The 20,673-nt window shown below is 34.1% G+C and overlaps 1 pseudogene; it reads left to right on the forward strand.

Annotated features, from left to right (window-relative positions):
- Positions 1-13,856: 13,856 nt before the first annotated feature.
- The window catches only part of LOC122275279, a 58,739-nt pseudogene continuing 51,922 nt past the window's right edge, over positions 13,857-20,673 (forward strand).

Raw genomic sequence — 20,673 nt, forward strand, 5'->3', positions numbered from 1 at the left:
ACGGGCTTGCGAGGAACCCGAGATGAGCTTCTAAGTTTTTTCCTACCCTTTCCTTGAGATTTCTCCTTTTTTTCATCACTGTCTGATGGATATTGTTTATTTTTACTCAAGTGTTCCGCAAATTCATTTTCTGGTTCTGAGTAGCTTTCTTTGGTCCTACCGTCTTGTGTATTTCCAGAATTATATTGGTCCCTTGTCCGGTATCTTGTGACTCTTGAACAAACATTTCTTCTGGCCTAGTTTCCGGCACCATTTCCACACTTATTTCATCACTACCCACAATGGGATCCCCATCTAATCGTAGGAGCAAGTTTGCAGTCTGTTCCCCTATCGGTGAGAGTTCCGGAGTTGCATGAAAATTGCCCTGAGCTTCCGTTACTTGGTTTTCAGTGTTTCCCATCACGACTTCCTGTTCCCCTTCATACGACCACAGTTCCACTGTATTTACCTCCCTGTTTGCATGATCTTGCACCTCCTCTCTTTCCGTCAAAGGCCCTTCTGTTATTGGTTTATTCCCTGTAGTCGAGTCCGCCCCCATTCTCTGAAATTCAGTCTCTGTCTCTGGGGTTGGTTCGGCAATCACTGGTTCGGTATTTCGGTAGTTCAGCAACTCAATAAATACTGGGTTATTATTCTCACCGTTTTCCCCATTAGCTACCTCCCCCATTTCCGTTCGGCATTTCAGCAGCTCAACATTATTCTCACCATTTTCCCTGTTAGTTACTTCCCCCATTTCCGACCACACCACTATTTCATTAACCTCTGTTACAGCCTCTACATCTTCACCCTGTATATTTGGTTTTTCCCTCTCCATTTCCATCATACAAGTTCCTGCTGTCATTTGTAAACACACGGTATTATCCACCTTTAAACCACTCGGACCAGCACCCCCAGATTCAGCCATTTTCAGCAGCGGTAAGGGCTCTGTTTCTTTACCTTCTTCTTCGCCATTTTCAGTCACAGCCATTTTATTTTCCTCCCTTTCTTTCCCTTTTTTAACTCCAGTGTTCTTGGCCCCCTCTTTCCGTTTACATTTCTGGAGGTTATGGCCTTGAACTCTGCATTTAGAGCAATAGGCAGGGAGTGTTTCACACTCTATCTTCACGTACAAGCTGGAGCTATGGTTGGGCATGCCAATCCAGATTCCTTGGACTGGTTCTACGGCAGCGTCCATCTCCAAGCATACTCTCACTCCGTCCGTCTTGGTGGCACATCTTGTGGCATTGTCAGGGCGTAGGAAACGCCCAATAGGAGAAGTAATATTTTTCAAAAGAGATTCATGGTAAAAGTTAGGAGGCAAACCTGGAAGGAAAACCCACACCGGAACTAGGGATGGTTCGGCCTCCTCATCAAAGTCCGGATGCCAGTGGAAGCCCCGGTAAGGAACTCCATCTACGTTCGTTGCTTCCCTCGATAAAGCCTTGACAAAATCTGGTTCATTTGAGAACCGAATGAACACGTTTCTGGCTCTTCTCATTGCCGAAATCACAGGTTGAAACTCTAAGCCCCATCGACTCCGAATAAAGGCACGGATGACATCTAGAGATGGCATTTGCTTGAGAAACTTCAAAACCATGGAGTATTTGAATGGGACGGCAGACCTCTCAATTTCTTCTTTAGAGAAAATCACACAAACTTCTCCGTCAATCACCTTGGCCGGACGAAAAGGGATTTCGACCTCCGGTAATGGCTGAGGGGATTGAGCCACCATGTCTGCAAAGTTTCTCTGCCGCCCAACGTACGCCGTTGGCCTAGGGCCCCCAGTGGCAGCCATGCGGCGCTACTCTGTTTTGAACCCTAGCAGAGCGTAAAGATGGAAAAAGGGCAAAACCATCCACACACTAAAGCCTTGATTGAAGATAAAGCTAGATAATCATCTAAAACAATATTTAAAAAAATAGAGTTAGATATATAATAAACTAAGTTATATAGATATTAAAAAAATATTTCAAGTTACAAACTTACTTTCAAGCTCCATCAACTCTATATATTCTTCCAACTCCCGAATGTCGACAAGTTTGGTCTTTAACCAATTTTGGGTACATATGAGAATTTCGACAGTCTCTGGAGATAATGAACTCCTAAAATGATCCAAGATGTATCCTCCAGTACTGAATGTGAACTCTGAAGCAACAATGGAAATGGGAGTAGTTAACATATCACGTGCTACCTCAGCAAGAACAGGATAATTTGTGGTATTAACTCTCCACCAATCCAAGATATAAAAACTGGGTGATTTTGGTGCACATCCCTCCGAAAAATACCTATCTAATTCTGATCTAAATTTCATAAACCCTTGCTCCTCAAGGTATTTGTCTAACTTGATATCAAATTTAGTCGAGCTACTAGAAGAAGTAGAAGTAGTGCTTGGCTTCCCTTAAGCCACATTAGAACTCCCCCCACTAGCCACACAGAATTTGTTATACTGCTCAATCAAGCGATTTAACAAGAGTTTAACCTTGGCTTCTATCTTATCCCCCAACTCATCCCCTTTACATTGTCGCGACCAAAACCCCATTGACAACATTTTTGTATCGTGAATCAAGCACAAAAGCAACATTTATCATCAAGTTAAATTTATTTGTGCTACCTTAATACTTTTCAAACTTATTTTTCATATTTGTGCCCATGGTCCTAGTGATGCTATCATTACTCATGCACATATCAATTAATGTATCTTCGATTGTGCACAGTTCCTAGAAATATACATTAGCTGTCACATACAAAAAATAAAAAATGTTCAATGTAACATCATAAAATATTTTCAGTAACTCTACAAAAATCTATGCTTTTTTCCAATCATCACTAGTGGGGTTCATGAATTCATTATCCATATACATATAATAGCGTTCAAAAGCTAGTTTGTGTTTTACAGCAGTGCTCAATATCAAATATGTGGAGTTCCATCTAGTGGAAACATCCAAACAAAGCATCATCCCGCTAATATTTTCCTCTATTGTACAAGCCTTGAACTTGGAAAACCTTGACAGTGAAGACTTCACATATTTGATGGCTTCTCTAATCGTTGATATTAACTGATAAACCTCTCTCAAACCATCATTAACAACCAAATTCAATATATGGGCAGCACACCGCATGTGAAGGAACTTACCACCCAATATGGTATGATCACTATCATTTATCCTTACCTCATATAATCAACAACAACATTATTAGAGGAGGCATTATCAACTGTGATGGTCAAAATCTTATTAATCTCTCAATCATGCAACCCCAAGTCTAACACCCTCCCAATAGTTTCGCTCCTATGATTGGGAATTTGACAAAACTTTATTATTTTCTTATGCAATCTCCAATTGCAATCAGTAAAATGTTCAGTAATGCACATGTAGTTCATGTTTTGCACCAATGTTCAGGTATCGGTGGTTAGACAAATTCATTGACCATTTAATAAGTTCTTTAGCTGTATTTTCTCTTCATTATACAGCTTAATACAATCTCTTTTTAGAGTGAGTCGGGATGGCAATGTAAATTGAGACTCTAAATCAACCACATACTCAATAAGCCCTAAGTGCTCAACTAGCCTAAAAGGCAATTCACACCTACTAAAAAAACTTAGCAGTTGATACCCTAAGTTTTTCAGCGTCATACTTTACTAGACCTGGCTACATACTCTTCCCTACGCATTCCTCTTACCACTAGAGGATTTACTTTTTTCAGCTCCTTCAATCCTAAGAGGGAAATTTTCACATACATTATAAAAGTGGTGATTCATAGAAGAAGTGTCATTCTTGTAGTGGCAACTGTACTACTTACCACAATGATTGCACTTAGCTTTTGGGTTATCGGGGTCAATAGGTAGCACTTTCGTAAAGTGTTCCTAAACTACTGATTGGTTACTAGGTGTTTTTTTGGATTTTTTGGGTAAAGGTGGGATGGAAGGGTAGACTGTTGTGTATATGTGAATGAAGAAGTTAGAAGATTCCCATGCTCCTCCACATCAACCAAAAGAGAAAAGGAGTCACCACCAACCCTTTGAGTCGTACCGACATTACAACTCACAGATCTTTTTTCATCTACTATTGAGTAACAAACACAGTAAAATAAAAAATCAAACATAGCAAACAAATAACCGAACATATATATAAACAAAGCTAATCATTCAAATCAAATGAAAAGAATAATAACGATGACAAAAATAATCATCGTGTAATATTTTTATTTTATCATTGTGTATTTCACCAATATATATATATATCACATTAACTTGGACAATAATAACAACAACAAAAAAATTATAAAAGTAAATAAAAGAATATAACATGACAAGACAATAATAGAAAAGAATACATCGTGTAATGTTGTATTAACCTATGAAAATATGTGATGGATTTGATATTTGCACATATCTTAGTAGTTGGCATCAACATCATCATGCAGTAATTCGATGCAAAGATATTCACCACAGAAAGAGAGAATGAAAAGAATATTTTAGCTCACACAAGTTGTACTCAAAAGCACCACTCTTTTATACAGCCAAATCAAGCTACTAGAGAACTTAATTGCTTGTGATTCTTAAGTGGCTGTGCATAGTGAACTGAATCTTTAACATCAAGCCTGGCTGGAAACAAATCTAGTGCTATATTTCTTACCAGAAACTGCAGAGAGATCAGAGCTGATTTAGTCATTCCAGATTAACTCAGATATATTTTTCTTGTGAAAAAGGCTAAACATGATATCAACATGAGTAGTACTCTACCAGCTTTAGCTTACATATTGACCACATCCCTTTCATTTCATTATTTTTTTTTCTCTCTCTTTCACAATACTTAAAAGGCAAGCATAACTAATCTAACTATATATATGTGAATGGACCAAGAATCTGATCAATTCATACTACAAATAAATTGGGGCATGAATATACTATAGATCATCTTAAGATTCCTAGCATCTTGTCTTTTTGTTTTTGTTACCAAAAATTTAGTTATTTGCACTACAAAAAAAACAGGCAATTGCGACCAATTTATAGCAACGAAAAGAGTATTAGCAACCAATTTTGGTTGCTAATACTCTTTTCGTTGTTATAAATTGGTCGCAATTGCCTGTTTTTCTTGTAGTGTTGGGATAAGAATTTAAAATATCCCATTTACCCAAAATATAAGCAGTTCGATCTACATGATCTAGATCCCTTGATCATTGATGATATCTCATGATTTAAAATATCTCATGATGATGATATGATCAAGAGCAAGCACTTCAACTTGTAGCCAAATGACAAATATGATATCAGAAACAATGGACAGGACAAGAAGGTTGTAGAAATTTGATCATGACCTTCTTTTTTTTTTTTTTTCTCATAAACCATGGAAAAAATAAAAACAAAATTGGCCCCATGCTTCCTTTTAGAAACATTTGTGACGTCCTAACCAAATCTTCAAGGATTTCGATTTGTAAATTAATTCTGGGTACTATATATATATATGCTTATAATATTCATGATTAATTTTAAAACGATTGAGTTTTCCTAATCAAATATAAAAATATTCCATTAATTCCTAATTGATTGCAACTGATGCATGCATTCATGGATGTCTCATTAAAAAACTGAACAATTCTTCTCAACCAAAGAACAATATAATACACCATAGTGATCAACTGAATGAGAAAAATATTTTCTAAAAGTTTTTCTGTCATTCCATAAATTTCTGTCAGGTTGAAGAAATATTTAAACAAGTCATTTTCCCTTTCATAAATAAATTTCTTCCACTTGTGATATAAAGTATGCTATCAACAACATATCTACTTTGGATCAATCAATACAAAACTTATTAAAACAAACCCAAAATCAACAAATAGAGAAGAAAGAAAACTAACCCAAATGCTAGCGGCAGTCTAAGCTAAACGAACCCATTTAACTTTTCAGAATAGGTAACCATAAATACAGAAACTATAGGCACGAAATGACCAAAAGAAGATAAAATCTAATCAACCAACAAAAGCATCTAGGATGAAGACGGTGGCATTACGAAGCATCTACTTACATATATCGGCACAAGGATGACGATGAGGCATGAGGATGAAGACCACGGCTAGAGTTTTGGAGAGACTGAGAGAGGGACGACGGCTAGGGTTTCAGAGAGACTGAGAGAGTTTCAGCGCAGAGATAAGAGAGAGGGAGGTAGAGAGAGAGAGAGAGAAGAAGAAGAAGAAGTTGCGAGACAGATTACAGATTCACAGGTGGGAGAGGGCTCCAGAGTTCAGATGAGAGGCTAGGTTTTTTTTTACTTTATATACAAACCCGGTTAACCGGGTTATAATACAGAACTCAGGTTTCATACCTGGGTCCGGATCGGGTATATATGGTTTTGGAAATGCGGGTTTCAGCCCGGGTTTGAAACCGTAACCGGAAACTAGTTATCCGGGTTTCGAGTCAAGCAAGATAAAAAATCGGCCCAGATAAGCAGTCTTGCAAACTTCATCCCACCCACGCTTCTCTTTTCTTTTTGTTTATTAAACAAAAGGCTATTCGGAGGGATTAGAACCCACAAATTCGCCCTTGCTTAAGTATCATAAATGATTTATGCTATTTAATGTGTTCATAAATAAAAAATTAAAATACCATTACCTTTTTAAATAAAATGATATAGTAAACTTCCAGGTACGCAATAATTGAATTACAAGTCAACAAATCTCAATCAGTACTATTATGCACCATCTATAGTTTTCAAATGTTTGGAAGTATGAATGCTGTTGGGTTAAAGTTTGGGTTAAAGCGTTAGCTGAGGGCGAGGAAATGTCAATAGGCTACCAAAGAGATCTACACAAAAAGTCTACGTGAAAGAACGCAAAGAAGGGTCAAAACTAGATAAAACGTACCGTTTGGCGAAACATGTGATAGGACGGAGAGTTGCTGTGGCTGACAAAGCTTATTTCGTAAAAGATTCACACGGATGAAATAGTTGCGTCAAAAATACTTTTCCAAAAGAATATCGTTGTTTTCAATATCGTGTTCAAGGAGGGCAGTTCCTCCATGTTGTGTTCTTCAAACTCCATAAATATATTTCTAAGTACACGCTGCATCTTAGATATTCTTATTTTTTTCCGCTAATTACTTAATTTTCGATGATTTCAGCAAATTGAAAATACTCCTTATTGAAATCATCCAAAATTATCTCGCAAATGGCTATCATAGACGGTACAAGCTAGCATTACATAGAATGTCTTAGGGCACTTTATTGAAATAGCCAAGTTCAAAATATAAGTATTAGTTAATATGATATGAATTTATCTTTACCTATTACATTCACTTCTAATTCCCACATTTGATTATTCATATATTATTTTATATAATAATAAAATAATAGTAATTTTATTTTTATAAAATTTAAATTATTTAATTATATTATATTTTACCATTTTATCGATTATACGTTAATTAGTAATAATATTATAGTCCTAAAAAAATTATTGTAATTAAATCACGAAAACAAATAAGAAAGAAAATATGTTTTTTTTATTTTAGTTATGCTACAGTAACTATCAAATATTAATAATCTTATTATTATATCGAAATAATACCGCGATGATTTTAGGAAGGCGAAAGAATTTTCTTTCGAAAGTAACAACACCATTAATGCCAACCGCTGTGCAAAAGAGACCAATCCATTCCGAGGGCGTTTCGGTCAGCCGAACAGCGACGGCAATGAGTGCCCTCCACCTTTTTCTATTCTTTGAATTTTCGTAGCTAAATCGATAGCATCCAGAGGGACGCCTGCGGCTGCACATCCTCACAAGTCCACACAAATTAAAATCAATGTAGCGACCACAAGTGCGTCGACAGAAGCATCAAACTGTCCCCACCTTTTTGAACTTTGAATACTCCTATCTTCTTGCGTTTTATGAATAGTAATATATTAAATTATAAAATTATTTTTATTATAAAATAGATTAAAAATATTATATAAAATTATATTAATTTATTTATATTTAATTTTTTTTACATTTATAACACTACTCTCTTTTTTATAAGTTGACAAGGTTTGGTAATGGGTAAAATTACCATAAAGATCGTGGAAAAAATAAACCTAATAATTGTCTAAAGTTCTCTCCACCTATACATATTGGTGATTAACTACCACCACTCATATCTCAAAAGGATAATGATGTATATATTTATATATTAGCCAGGAATTAGGTATTTTCATGTGCAGTTGGACGGGTGCGCTGGTAGTTTTCGGCGAATGTGAACATTTTCAGAAACTGATTGGTAATGAAATAAAGGTAGACTTTATAAATGGCTGGGGAGATAAGAAGAAAACAGTACTAGCTTGCTTTTAGGGATAAAATTGATCTATTATAATTTTTATTTTTATTTAATAGTTAAAAAAATGATTATTAATGAATTAATATTTTTAAAAATAATTAAAATATGATTGCAAAAAACAAAAAGAAATTAAAAATATATATATATATATATATTTACACTTATAGCTGCAATGCAGTGCCTAGCATTGCCGTTTAGTTTGCGTGGATATTGATAGCCGACATAGCCGTCAGTAGGCTTGACTAGTAGTACATGGACTTTGAAATAGCCAACCTACTTTAATTTGTACCGATTGTTTTTCTATTTTCTTTTAATTTTATTATATATAAATAAAGCTTCTTATTAATCTATTTATTAATATTAATTTTTTATATTTAAAATTTAAATAAATATTATTTTTAATAAAATTTATTTTTTGATTAATTACATTAAATTAATATACATATTAATCTATAATTAAATTTTTTTTCTTTTCTTATTTTATCGCGATCATAATATCATCTAGATCTCTTATGAGAGACTTCGACGTATGGGTCAACGATGGATGTAACATAATATCGTAAAATCATCTAGTACTGTCGTTTTAGGCTATATTTAAATGTTGAATTGAGCTTAATTAAATTTAATTTTTTATAATTAATAATGAATTAAAATAGTAGAATGAGTTCTTTAAAATTTATCTAAAATAAATTTAAAATATGTTTAAATATATTTATAAAAATTTGTAAAATTAGTTGGATTCATAACTGTTCACTAACAATGCTTATCCCTATCACACCAACCTGTAGTGATATTTTGATAAAAAATAAAGACTTGTGCTAGTTCAAAGAAAAAAACGCGAGAGAGAGAAAAAAGAGAATTGATAGCTTGCCACAAATGGTAAAAAAGAGAGATGATGGCTTGTCGGCAAAGAAAGTAATAAAGTTCACAACAGAGAGAGTTACTCGGAATAATTAAAAAAAAAAACAAACTGAGTTATCAGCTTTTGTCTGTCCATCTATGCATGAAGGCAGTTTATTTGGACTATTTGGACGGTTAAAAAGGTCTAAAAGGGAACCGAACTCAAATAAACTGAATACCGTTCAAGAGCCACCCTTAGAACCGTTTGCCTTGGATCATTAAAAGTCGACATAGCCGCAAGTAGTAAATGGACTTTCAAATAGCCAATCTACTTTAATTTTGGTGAGGTACTTCATTATTATTTGGTTGACGTAGGCTGTATTTTTTGTATTACCAAAAAAATAAAAATAAAAAACGTAAAAAGTTAAAAATCATGAAGAAAATTATTCTTCTAAATAATACTAGGTATAAATTTTAAATAGAAAAATTTCTCACAGATTTTTTATAAAAAAATAGATAAAAAAAAAACTAATTTTCTTTTACACTTTCAAAATAGTTTTCACTTTTTTATATAAAAATATGCATGAAATTTGTTTATTTAATATTTGTACATGTTATTTTTCTATTCTTTTATTTTATGGTGATCATAATAGCATCTAGATATCTCAAGGGGGCCTTGGATGTACGGGCCAATGATCGATGCAAGATTAAGTTTTATTTGGATAGCATCTCATTATTATAAATATTTTAAATTTTTTTATAAAATATAATAAATAATTTTAATTTTTTAAAATTTTAAAATAATAATAATATTAAAAAATAATATTTTATTTAATTTTTAATTTTTATTTAAAATTATCTCATCTCATCTTACTATTCAAACCGCAACTAAGTGTAAAAAACCTACTATAAATACTATTCCCTTGAATGAGTTTAAGATAACATAGAAAGTTAACAAACAAGAATAATGAGTTTGGGTCTCGTCTTTCTAATAATGCTATTACCCTTTTTATTTTTTTGAAAATAGAACATTGAGTTCTTTCAATAAACCGAAGTTACAAGTGTGACTTATCAATACAGAAAAATCCAGACTATAAGCCAACCTACACATCAGCTCTGAAGCACCCTCGCACTTATGGTAGCAGACATTGTCTTAACTTCTAAATCTCTCCTAAACGAGAGATAGAGCGCTCTATATAAACCGAGAGGAAAGACCCCCTCCATCCTCCAAGGAAGGCGGAGTACAGCACGCTGTTACTACAGACACCAAGTCCAACTGCCTAAATCTACAATATTACTAACTAAAAAGCAAACTCCCATGTAAAACAAACATAAACCAGAACTCCAAGCACAGGCCTGAACCCCGACAGCACACCTACCGCAGGCATCAGCTGCCCGAGCCCAGAAACGGCACGAGCACCCAGCTCGTGTATGGACCTTATAGAGACCGTCCATACGACCACTAGCCATAACATCGCCCGCCACTCTCAATCAACTCTTACCCCGGATTATGACCGATCAATCAGTTCATCACCTCACTCGAGTATAACACTAATGGCCCCCCCAACGTGGACTTTTAAAATGCTTTATCTAATTTTCCATCCACTACCACTCATGACCACACGGCACAAGACCTCACGGCACATGTCCTTTATTCCCCGACAGCTCATCTGCATTTTCTTTGAGCAATGCATGTTTTGCCCCCCACTGCCAACCGTTTTGCAACCTGTTCATGCCGTGCGGTCAATCCCTGCCAACCATTTCGTCTGAGCAGCAGCCTGTACCCACTAGCCAGCCCATCTGTACAACTGTGCTTCACCTCCTCTCCGCTAAAACACTGCTGCTGGAAACACTACTGCACGCAAGCTGAGCCGCCCTGGAAACACTGCTGCAGGGTGGATGGAACTCCTCCCGTCTGTCCACTGTTGTCGAGGCCTTATTTACAGCCAACCAAAATAGTGTCTAAAATAGAAAAACAAAACACTGAAAATAGCAAAATACAACCCGTCTGTAACAAAACCAGCAAACGGAAATGAAAAAACAGCAAAAATGAAAGCAAACGGAAATGAAAAAACAGCAAAAATGAAAAACCAGCGTCACCCCCAGTCCGACCACCTTCCAAGAGAAAACATCATCATGAGTTCCCCAAAACTTCACCCCAGAAAACCTCCTTAAAACCCCATGTATTCCAGCGTGCCTCCCAAACCACCTCTGTTTTCCATGGATTAAACAGAGTCAAAGAACCCCACGGGAGTACACCCCAACCTACATGAAAACCATAGCTTCTGAAGCTTCTGAGCTCATGAAATCGTGGGTCTACTCACACTGAAGACCCTCCCCATTTCCACCACGCCCAGCTACATGGATTCCATAATGGTCCATCTTTGCATCGAAAATGCACTCACGACCAAACAAAGTCAATCGAAACGCTCCACCTCCATCGTGTAACCAACGCCTTCATCATGTCCGAGTGAAGTAAAAATGGTAGACGGCCAAACCCTCCACCTCCATCACGTAAGAACCATCATCACGTCCGAGTGAAAAAAAAGTGGTAGACGGCTTCAAAAACCTTGACCGTGTAAAGAACTTTCGGCCACCATTGTCACCGCCAACCAACGCTTATTAAATAGAGGAAAAACATAAACAAACAAAGGAATGGAGGAAGCCGTAGCTTCCCCCCCCCTCCCTTTCGGATGATTTACGCCTTTTTTCTTTAAAGAGAAGGAGGAGCTTCTCTCACTACAAAACCTCTTTTTTTGTAACAGCTTCTAGATCATTAATTGATTTGATAACTGATAATGCTATTACCCTTAGAGATTAGATGCATGCATGGTCTCTTATTTAATATTAAGATATTGTGAATAGTAGTGAAATATTTATGAATAGAAGTGAAATAATTTATAAATAATAAAAAAATAATAATGAATAATTTGTAGATAATAGTAAAATAGTTTGAAAATATCTAAAAATAATTGTATTCTTAAACAGAACTAACTGAATCTTGCAAGATAGAGTCTTAGCCTTGAATTGGCATACTATGGGACTCCAAAGTGTTCGTAGATATTTTTTTACGTGCCTGAGTATGATGATTGAGTAAGCCTCGCAATGATGCCAGCGCTTTGTATGCTCGTACATTCATACGCATATATATTACACTGGTATACTTTTGTATTTGTCAATAAAGATTATATTTGGAAGTTGATAGGTTGGACACAACATCTTACCATATTAACAATATGAAAGTTATATACTCCACAACAGTTTAGAAGGAGAAGGGCTCATTTGTTAAACCTATTTCTAGTGTTTCTATACCTCCACTAAGCATAGGTGTCATTTAAAACTATTTAAAATTGAGTTTATATACCATTGGTTGTAAAACTTGATGACAGGAAATTAAGGCGACAATTTACTATAAGAAAATGCTTTAGTCACAAAAGAATTATATAAAAATAAATCTACAAACTAATATAGATTAATTAGGGCTGTGCAGAAAAACTGGTGACGGAAGCTTGCGGGTCGAACCCGCTAAATGTCAAAAGGATCCGACTCTCACCATTTTTGTTCTTTCACACTGTGATTCTTCCTCGTTTTATTTGCAACAAAAACCAACCTCCACGAATTAAGAGCAAAGTAATATTTATCGTGGAGTGGAGGGAAAAGTTGATGGCACCTATGGGTTTTATTCAACCAATTGAAGACAACATTTACAGAGTATAATGTTCTTCAAACCTTTGATGGAAGCTTGTATTCGAGCATCTCCTTTATATGTAACCGAATAGAAGGCCCCATTGATGAGCAAATATGCGCACTTTTCCAGTACACACCTTTCGCACCTGTTGGCTTGTTGGCTTCTATCGATCTTTGTTGGATAAAGGCAGCAATCCTACAAATGGAGGATCAGATCTCTGTTGGCTTCTACAAATTTCAGATCTCGGTAAGCTTCCACGAGATCTATAGGATTAACCAAAAATCTTACAAATAAGCAAGATTCAAAATGTCGAAATGAAGGATCAGATCGAAGAAGACACACTACGAATCATACAAACTCAAACCCAACTTCACAACCCAATTTTAAACTCAAAAAGGTCTGCTATTCACAACAATTTTTCCCTAACCTTTATCTTCCCCTTATCTCAACTGGCCCACCTTGATGATAAACCAAAAACTTTTCCTCCGATTGCTCCTAATTCACCTTTCCATCCCATCGTCTCCAAATATTCCTAGAAAATCTTTAACATGCGATCTTGTTTACAATCTCAATGGGTTTTTCATTTTTGGGTTCTATGCTTGCGATTTCTACCAGGAAAATGACTAGAATAATTGGAATGAGTTTTGGTGTATTCCGATCTTGATTTACGGGTTGATCCGACTTTGGGTCGGGTCGAATCGTATTTATTTCATGCTATAGCGGGTCGGGTCGGGTCAAAAACCCAAACGGTTTGGCCGGGTTGCAGGCCTAAGATTAATGTTGTATATTAGATTGTAAAATTATTTTTATTAAAAAGTAGATCTAACGGATTCTATAAAATCATGTCAATTTATAAATTTATTTTATATAATCTTTTTATGTATGTTGTGGTTCTATTACTACAAATTTTAGTAACAAAATCTTGCAAATTGAGGTGACAATTCACGTAATTTGTAATGTTATATTTTTCCGAATAATCTCGCATGCGGCTTATGCGTATATATAGAATATTCACGAACCTCATGGCGCGCACTTTCACATGTACGGAGGGATGAAGATGAGTTCGAGAGTGAAGCAATATTCAGCAGCCACTCCATATCACTTTCTCCGCTTCTGCTGCTCCTTATTCTTCTTCTTCTCGTTTCAGATTTCCAGCGCCTAGAATGCTACTACCGATCCATCTGAAGGTTCTCTCTCTCTCTCTCCTCTGTGTCTGTGGGTATGTTGATGATACAAAGTGTTTTTAAGTACATATCAATATTTATCGATAAAATTAATCGCTTTGATATATGAAATTAGTAATATTTAAATATGTAAAATTGATATTTTTGAACACATGGTGCTAATTGTAGAATATATAAAAAATAATAATTAAAAAAAATAATATTATTTGGTTCAAAATACAAAATTCAATGTAGGAGTTTTTTTCTTTTTTTTAATGCTAAATTGACTTTTAAAAGATATAATTTTAAAGATGGGAGAGACGTACAATGCTAGTGCTGTTACCCTGGGGCCGCCCTTATGCATATATACAGAGCATTCACTAGCCCCACGATACTTTCATATGTACAGGGTGATGAAGATGAGTTCGAGAGCGAAGCAATATTCAGCACCCTCTCCATATCACTTTCTCTGCTTCTGCTGCTCCTTATTCTTCTTCTTCTCGTTTCAGATTTCCAGCGCTCAGAATGCTACTACCGACCCATCTGAAGGTTCTCTCTCTCTCTCTCTCTCTCTCTCTCTCTCTCAACCAATATCCTACCTACCTTTCTCGTTAACGCTCTAGAATCAGTAAGATGCCTATTATTGTTTGTTTACACTCCAGAATTCACGATTTACAGCAAAGCTGTTTTCTCTGCTTGGAGTTGTTAACATCTTGATGGTCATCATCGTACATGCTTTAATTAGATCGAATTAAGGAGAGCTATAAACTTTTCAAACATGTATCTTTTTTACTGGCTGACTTATTTCACATGTCTTTGTTCTTTTGTAAAATCCCCGACAACTTTCTAAGTAAACGAAAGGTAAAAACAATCTAGACGTGAAAATAAAGAAGATGTATAAATCGCATGCTTGAGGGGTGGTTTTCCGGTGTGCTAGAACTGACAAGAGATCCCTCTATAATCCCCAAAGGGGACGAAGTACTATGTTGTATACGCCTCATTTATTATTAGTAATGATAAAGTATAAGTCTAAAACGTGTACAAGTAAACTTTTTTTTGGTAAAAAGTAATCTTATTAGAAAAAGTAATTATTTTTAAGGAATGATATGCTTACAATCTTTTTTTTTTTTTTAATTTTTTATACAACCTTATTTTAAAACGAGAGTATTTATGTAGAGTGACATTATTTTTATAAATTAATTTGCAAAATATCTCTAATTTAAAATATAATTGTATATAGTTACTGATCAGTGTATATATGATGTGATATGATATTATTGATCAGTGTATATATGATGTGATATGATATTAGAAGTAATGCATCTAGATAGGTTTTAACAATCAAAATATAAGTTGATTAGCATTACATCATTCTAGTGGTATTTGGATTGCAAGTAAAAAAGCCTTTAGTTTGTGTATGGATGGTTTTTTCTAAAGTAAATTTTGTTAATTTTGGAATGGTGCGAGACAGCTAAGGCATTGAACTCAATATTCCAAAAATGGGGTCAGCGTCTATTGTTATGGAACATGAGCGCAGAGCTATGTACCGGATCTGCCCTCGATGAAACGAAATTTGACGAGCCTGGAAATAACCCATCCATCACTTGCGATTGTACTTATGAAAATGGCTCAACTTGCCACATCACTCAAATGTATGTTTCTATCTCTCTTATAATTTATTTATTTATTTATATTTAATGAAAAAATAACTTTATGTATTTTATCAGATGATGACTAACGAGATTGATTATGATAAATAAATTAATTTATCAAATGATCATGCATAAATTATAATACATTGGATGTGAAAAGTTGGTCTCAAAATTCTAACCCCAAGTCATACATTAGTTCAGTCAATCCTAGATTAACATGATCTAGTTTATAATATTATGCGTAAATTACATCCAGTAAAGTTTTTGTGAAAATACTGTAATTAATGCTAAGTCCTCTTATCTTTAACTTCTGAACTTAGCCCATACAAAACTATATATAATAGTACCTGATTTTTTCAATTCAACGGTTCAATCTATCTATGATTTGATTTTTGTAAGCAAGTATGTAAAAACTTAGAATGAAGTTCTTCTCTAAAATAGATTCAAGGAAATCACTTTAACCCAATCCATTAGAATTTTCACATATTCCTAAAAAGAATGTGAGAGTTATAATTTTTTTTTTCTGAGTTTATCTTTTTATTTTTTTATGTGTGTTTATAGTTTTATAATTTTAAGTTTTTCCAATGATTTAGTACATATATGTATGTGTTATATACATACATACATACATACATACATACATATATGTATGTGCATGCATATCTAATAGCTCAGGTGACTAGTGGAGTCTTGATAGTTGATAAGCAATAAAATAGCTTTTCTGTGATTTATCATTGAGTCTTCTAAATTTAAATCCTAATTATCAATTAGAAAGATTACTTTGAAACGTATATATTTTGCGAGTATCTTATTAGTGAGGATTATTCTTTCTTTACAACGGCCAGATATATGAAGTTTTAAGAACAAAAAATTTTGAGTATATATTTTTTAATTGAATTTTTTAATCCTTCTGATTTTAATAATAATTAAATTAGTCCATTTATTAGAAATCTATTAAACCGGTGTAAGTGCCTGTGCGGCTGTGCCGCATCGATAGTCATCCTTTCACACGTGTTTCTTATTAAGCTACGTGAGAAGTTTTAGTTGGTTTGGTTATATAAAATTAAATTATTTCATCTTATTTTATTTTATATAATTATTATAATTTTTTCAATTTTTATATAAAATATAATGAATAATTTGATTTTTTTAAATTTAAAAATAAAATTAATATTAAAAAAACTATATTATAATATTGTATTTAGGACTGTTCATCCGGGTTCCGGACCGGGAATCCGGGTATACCCGGCCCGGAACCCGGGTTTTAAATCCGGGCCGGATTTCGGCCCGGATATACCCGGTTTCGGATCCGGGCCGAAATCCGGGTGAATCCGGGTTTCAAAAACCCGGAAATTCGGGTACCGGGTTGTACCCGGATTTTTTTTTATTAAAAAAAAAAAAAAACTGTTTTTGAGGCTTTTTTTTTTTTTTTTTTAAATGTTGCAAAGCATAATTCTCCTATATTTATTTTTAAAATTAAGAAAATGTATTGAATCATATTTTTTTTATGTGAATCATATTTATAAAAGCTTATATTATGTGAAAAACTTTTCTAAATCATTAAAAAGCATAATACTAACATTTTCCAAAATAATAAAAATATATTAAAATGAAAAAATAAAATGCATGCAAACCAACTACATATTACATTATTTTGTTATTTACACATTGCATTACAAAATACATTCTCCTCAATGTAGTTCAAGTAACCATCATTAGGTACAAAAGCTGCAATCTTTTTTCCATTCTTGATCAGCTGAACACGAGCACATTTTCTGATAGCAGAGTTTGGCTGCTTAGCCTCAATGCCACTGCATCGACCAATATTAAATATTTACTTCCCACGGTGAGTTGATGCCACCTGCAGAAAATATTTCATGAAACAAGAGAAAGGCAGTAAAAATAATCTCACATCTTTTCTAGGACAATGCCTTTTGCATGGGATGATCCAGCAAATGGTTTTTTCCACTCATTTCCCAAGTGGGACTTCTTATATGACTTGTCAGCCCACCTCTGCCTTCTACGATGGGATTTGAGCTTACGACCAGCTCCCATTCTACGAGTCTTCCTGCATAACACAGACATTTTTATTTTGAGAAGCAAAAAAAACCTTTATTAATACAAATGAAATCGGTGTGATGCCCATGTACATGGAGTATACAAAAGAAAACACCTAAATATATTCACAATACATTTTGATTCTTTCCATATTCTACACTCTCATTGGCTGATTGCATGCATTTTCCACCCATGTTAGACCTTTGATGGATATCTTCTATATGGGAGATACCTCAATAATGAAGTTCCTAACTTTCAAACTGAAAAAAGGCTTTGAAATTTCATCATACTTTGGAAGTCAAAGAAAATGAAATGGGGACTATCTACAATGAAGAAGGATGCAGTTTAATACATATGGGTGCAAGTTAACCTATACTCCAAATCAAAGGCCCCAACCATCATCAATTTTCTCAAACTTGTAGCTAAATTCAATCGAGGACCTTACAGAGCAGTTATTTCTATGATTCAATTCATGCAGAAACGAGAACGTCATCACAAATAAATGGGAGAAACAGTTCAAGGTTCTACTGTAAAATTTTTTAAAAAAATACACAGAATCAGTTAAGCTTCATAACATTATTAACTTATTATTATTGTTTTCGGAACCTTTCTTGCTGAAAAACCAATGAAACTATTGCTTCCAAGAAAGGTACAAGGAAATTCAAATACATCATTACTGGAACCAGAGGCTTCCAGATTCTGAAACTAAATGGTGGGATTAACAATTTCATTTTAAATAAATTATGTCAAGATTTATTAGTTGATGGCTTAAAAGTATCTCTTCTGCATACCTTTTGTGTAAATAAATGCAAGGTATATCTTAGACTAGACTCTTTTACATATGTAATGTTATTCCCAAAACCAGCGATGTTTGCGGTTTTTGCAAATATAATACCATATTTGCCAGAGCCAAGCACGTACAGAGTGTTTATGGTCATCACGAAATTTCACAACAAACTTACAAACTTACTGCTCCTTAATTTCGTGATCTCCATTTCTCCATTTCTCAATACCATAAAAATTATCAAACATTCAAACAAATCTACATAAAAATACTCAAACATTCAAATATTCTCATAAAAAAAAAAAAAAAAAAAACCCCAAAATCAACAAATAGAGAACACAACAGAGGGAAGAAAGGAAACATACCCAAATGGAAACCTTGGATCCGAAAGCACTTCCACCGTTCGGCAAGCCGCGCGATCAAATTTGGGTTTCGGACAAGACAAAAGCGCTAGCGCTTGAAGAGAGAGAGAGAGAGGGAGAGAGAGAGAGAGAGAGGAAACTGGGAGAGAGAGGAGGAGGAGGTCGCATGGCATGGCAGAGCAGAGACTGAGAGAGAAGGGGGGGGGGGAATCTGAATCGGGGGAGGGGGGCGCGGCTTGAATAATTAGGGTTTCCTTTTCGTTTTATAACACCCGGGTACCGGGTTTTAAACCCGGATCCGGATTTAAAATCTGGTACCCGGACCGGATTAATCCGGTTTTTCGAATCCGGATGCCGGCCCGGATTTGACCCGGGCCGAAAACCGGAACCAGAATCCGGTATAACCGGATTCCGGGCCGGGCCGGATAAAATCCGGCCCGGTTGAACAGCCCTAATTGTATTTAACTTTTAACAAAATATTTCTTTTCATCTAATCTGAATGGTGTAACCAAATCTTGTCTTAGTTTCACAAAAATATTTGGCAAATATAAAATTCATTAAGTAATTGAACTAGTTGTTATATATTGGAGTGTAAATGTTTGTTTACAAACAAGTGAACTTATTTTTATAAAATATTTTTGTGAACAATTTTTTTTTTATTTTAAAAAAATTATAAACCTAAATAAATATAGTTAAAAATTCATAGAAATTAAACAATAAAAAAACTAAAATACTACAGAGTACAAAACGTTAAAAAAAATAAAAATAAAAATAAAAACTTAAAAAAATAAAAATAAAAAAATAAAAATAAAAAGTATGGAGTACGGATACAACTGTACAAAAAGGTTCGGTCTTGAACAAAGTCAACATTACTGTCTCGAAGGACAACGAGATTCTGATTTTTATTTTTTTAATGCGAGAGACGAGGTTCTAAAGTCAAGCCGGCTGGTTTGATACATGATAAAAGTTTTAAATTTAGATAACAGTTTAAAATATTAATTTTAAATATTATTATTATTTTAAAATTTTAAAAAATTAAATCAAAATTTAAAAAAAATAAATTATTTATTATATTATATATAAAAATTTAAAAAAATTATAATAATAAAATAAATATTTTAAATTAAGATAAAAATTTTGAATTAAAATGCTTTTACCAAACCTACCTTAAATAAAGTAACCTTGCTGAACGACTGCTCCAAATCTAGTGCGTGTAAAATAAACTGCCATTACCCTGAAACCTTGAAACAAGGTCCAAGACAACTGCACGCACACAAATAGAGAAAATTGGGCAAAGGTTCTGTGGCCGGCGTCTTTGAAGGCCCAAAAGTCTATTTTGGTTAGCATATTAAATTGAAATTAGATGGTATGGAGTGAAGTGAAACTTAAAAGTTAAATAAATTAGTATTAAAATATTATTTTTTAATAATATTTTTATTTTATTATTTTAAAAATTAAATTATTTAATATATTTTATGTAAAAATTTAAAAAATTTATAAAGATTAGATTAAAATTTATAAAGATTAGATTAGATAAATTAAAATGGATTGAGAGATTTTGTATCCAAACCAGAACTTAGTATAACTATCTTCAGCGCCCAATCCATATCAAGAAATGGATCTACTTCCGTTCAAATGCAGGCTAGAATCTGTTGGTTTTCAGTATACCATTTGCAGGTACGATTTTTGAAACATCTCCATTACTTATTGCATGCTAACCGTTTGTTTGTTTTTTCAGGAGATTTTATGCTCTGGACATACGTGGAGTTATTCCAGAAGATATTGTGGCTTTGAAATATCTGACCTTTTTGTATGGATTACTCAATACCTCCGCTTTGCCTT

Source organism: Carya illinoinensis, chromosome 9 (assembly GCF_018687715.1).
Source record: "Carya illinoinensis cultivar Pawnee chromosome 9, C.illinoinensisPawnee_v1, whole genome shotgun sequence".
Lineage (NCBI taxonomy): Eukaryota > Viridiplantae > Streptophyta > Magnoliopsida > Fagales > Juglandaceae > Carya > Carya illinoinensis.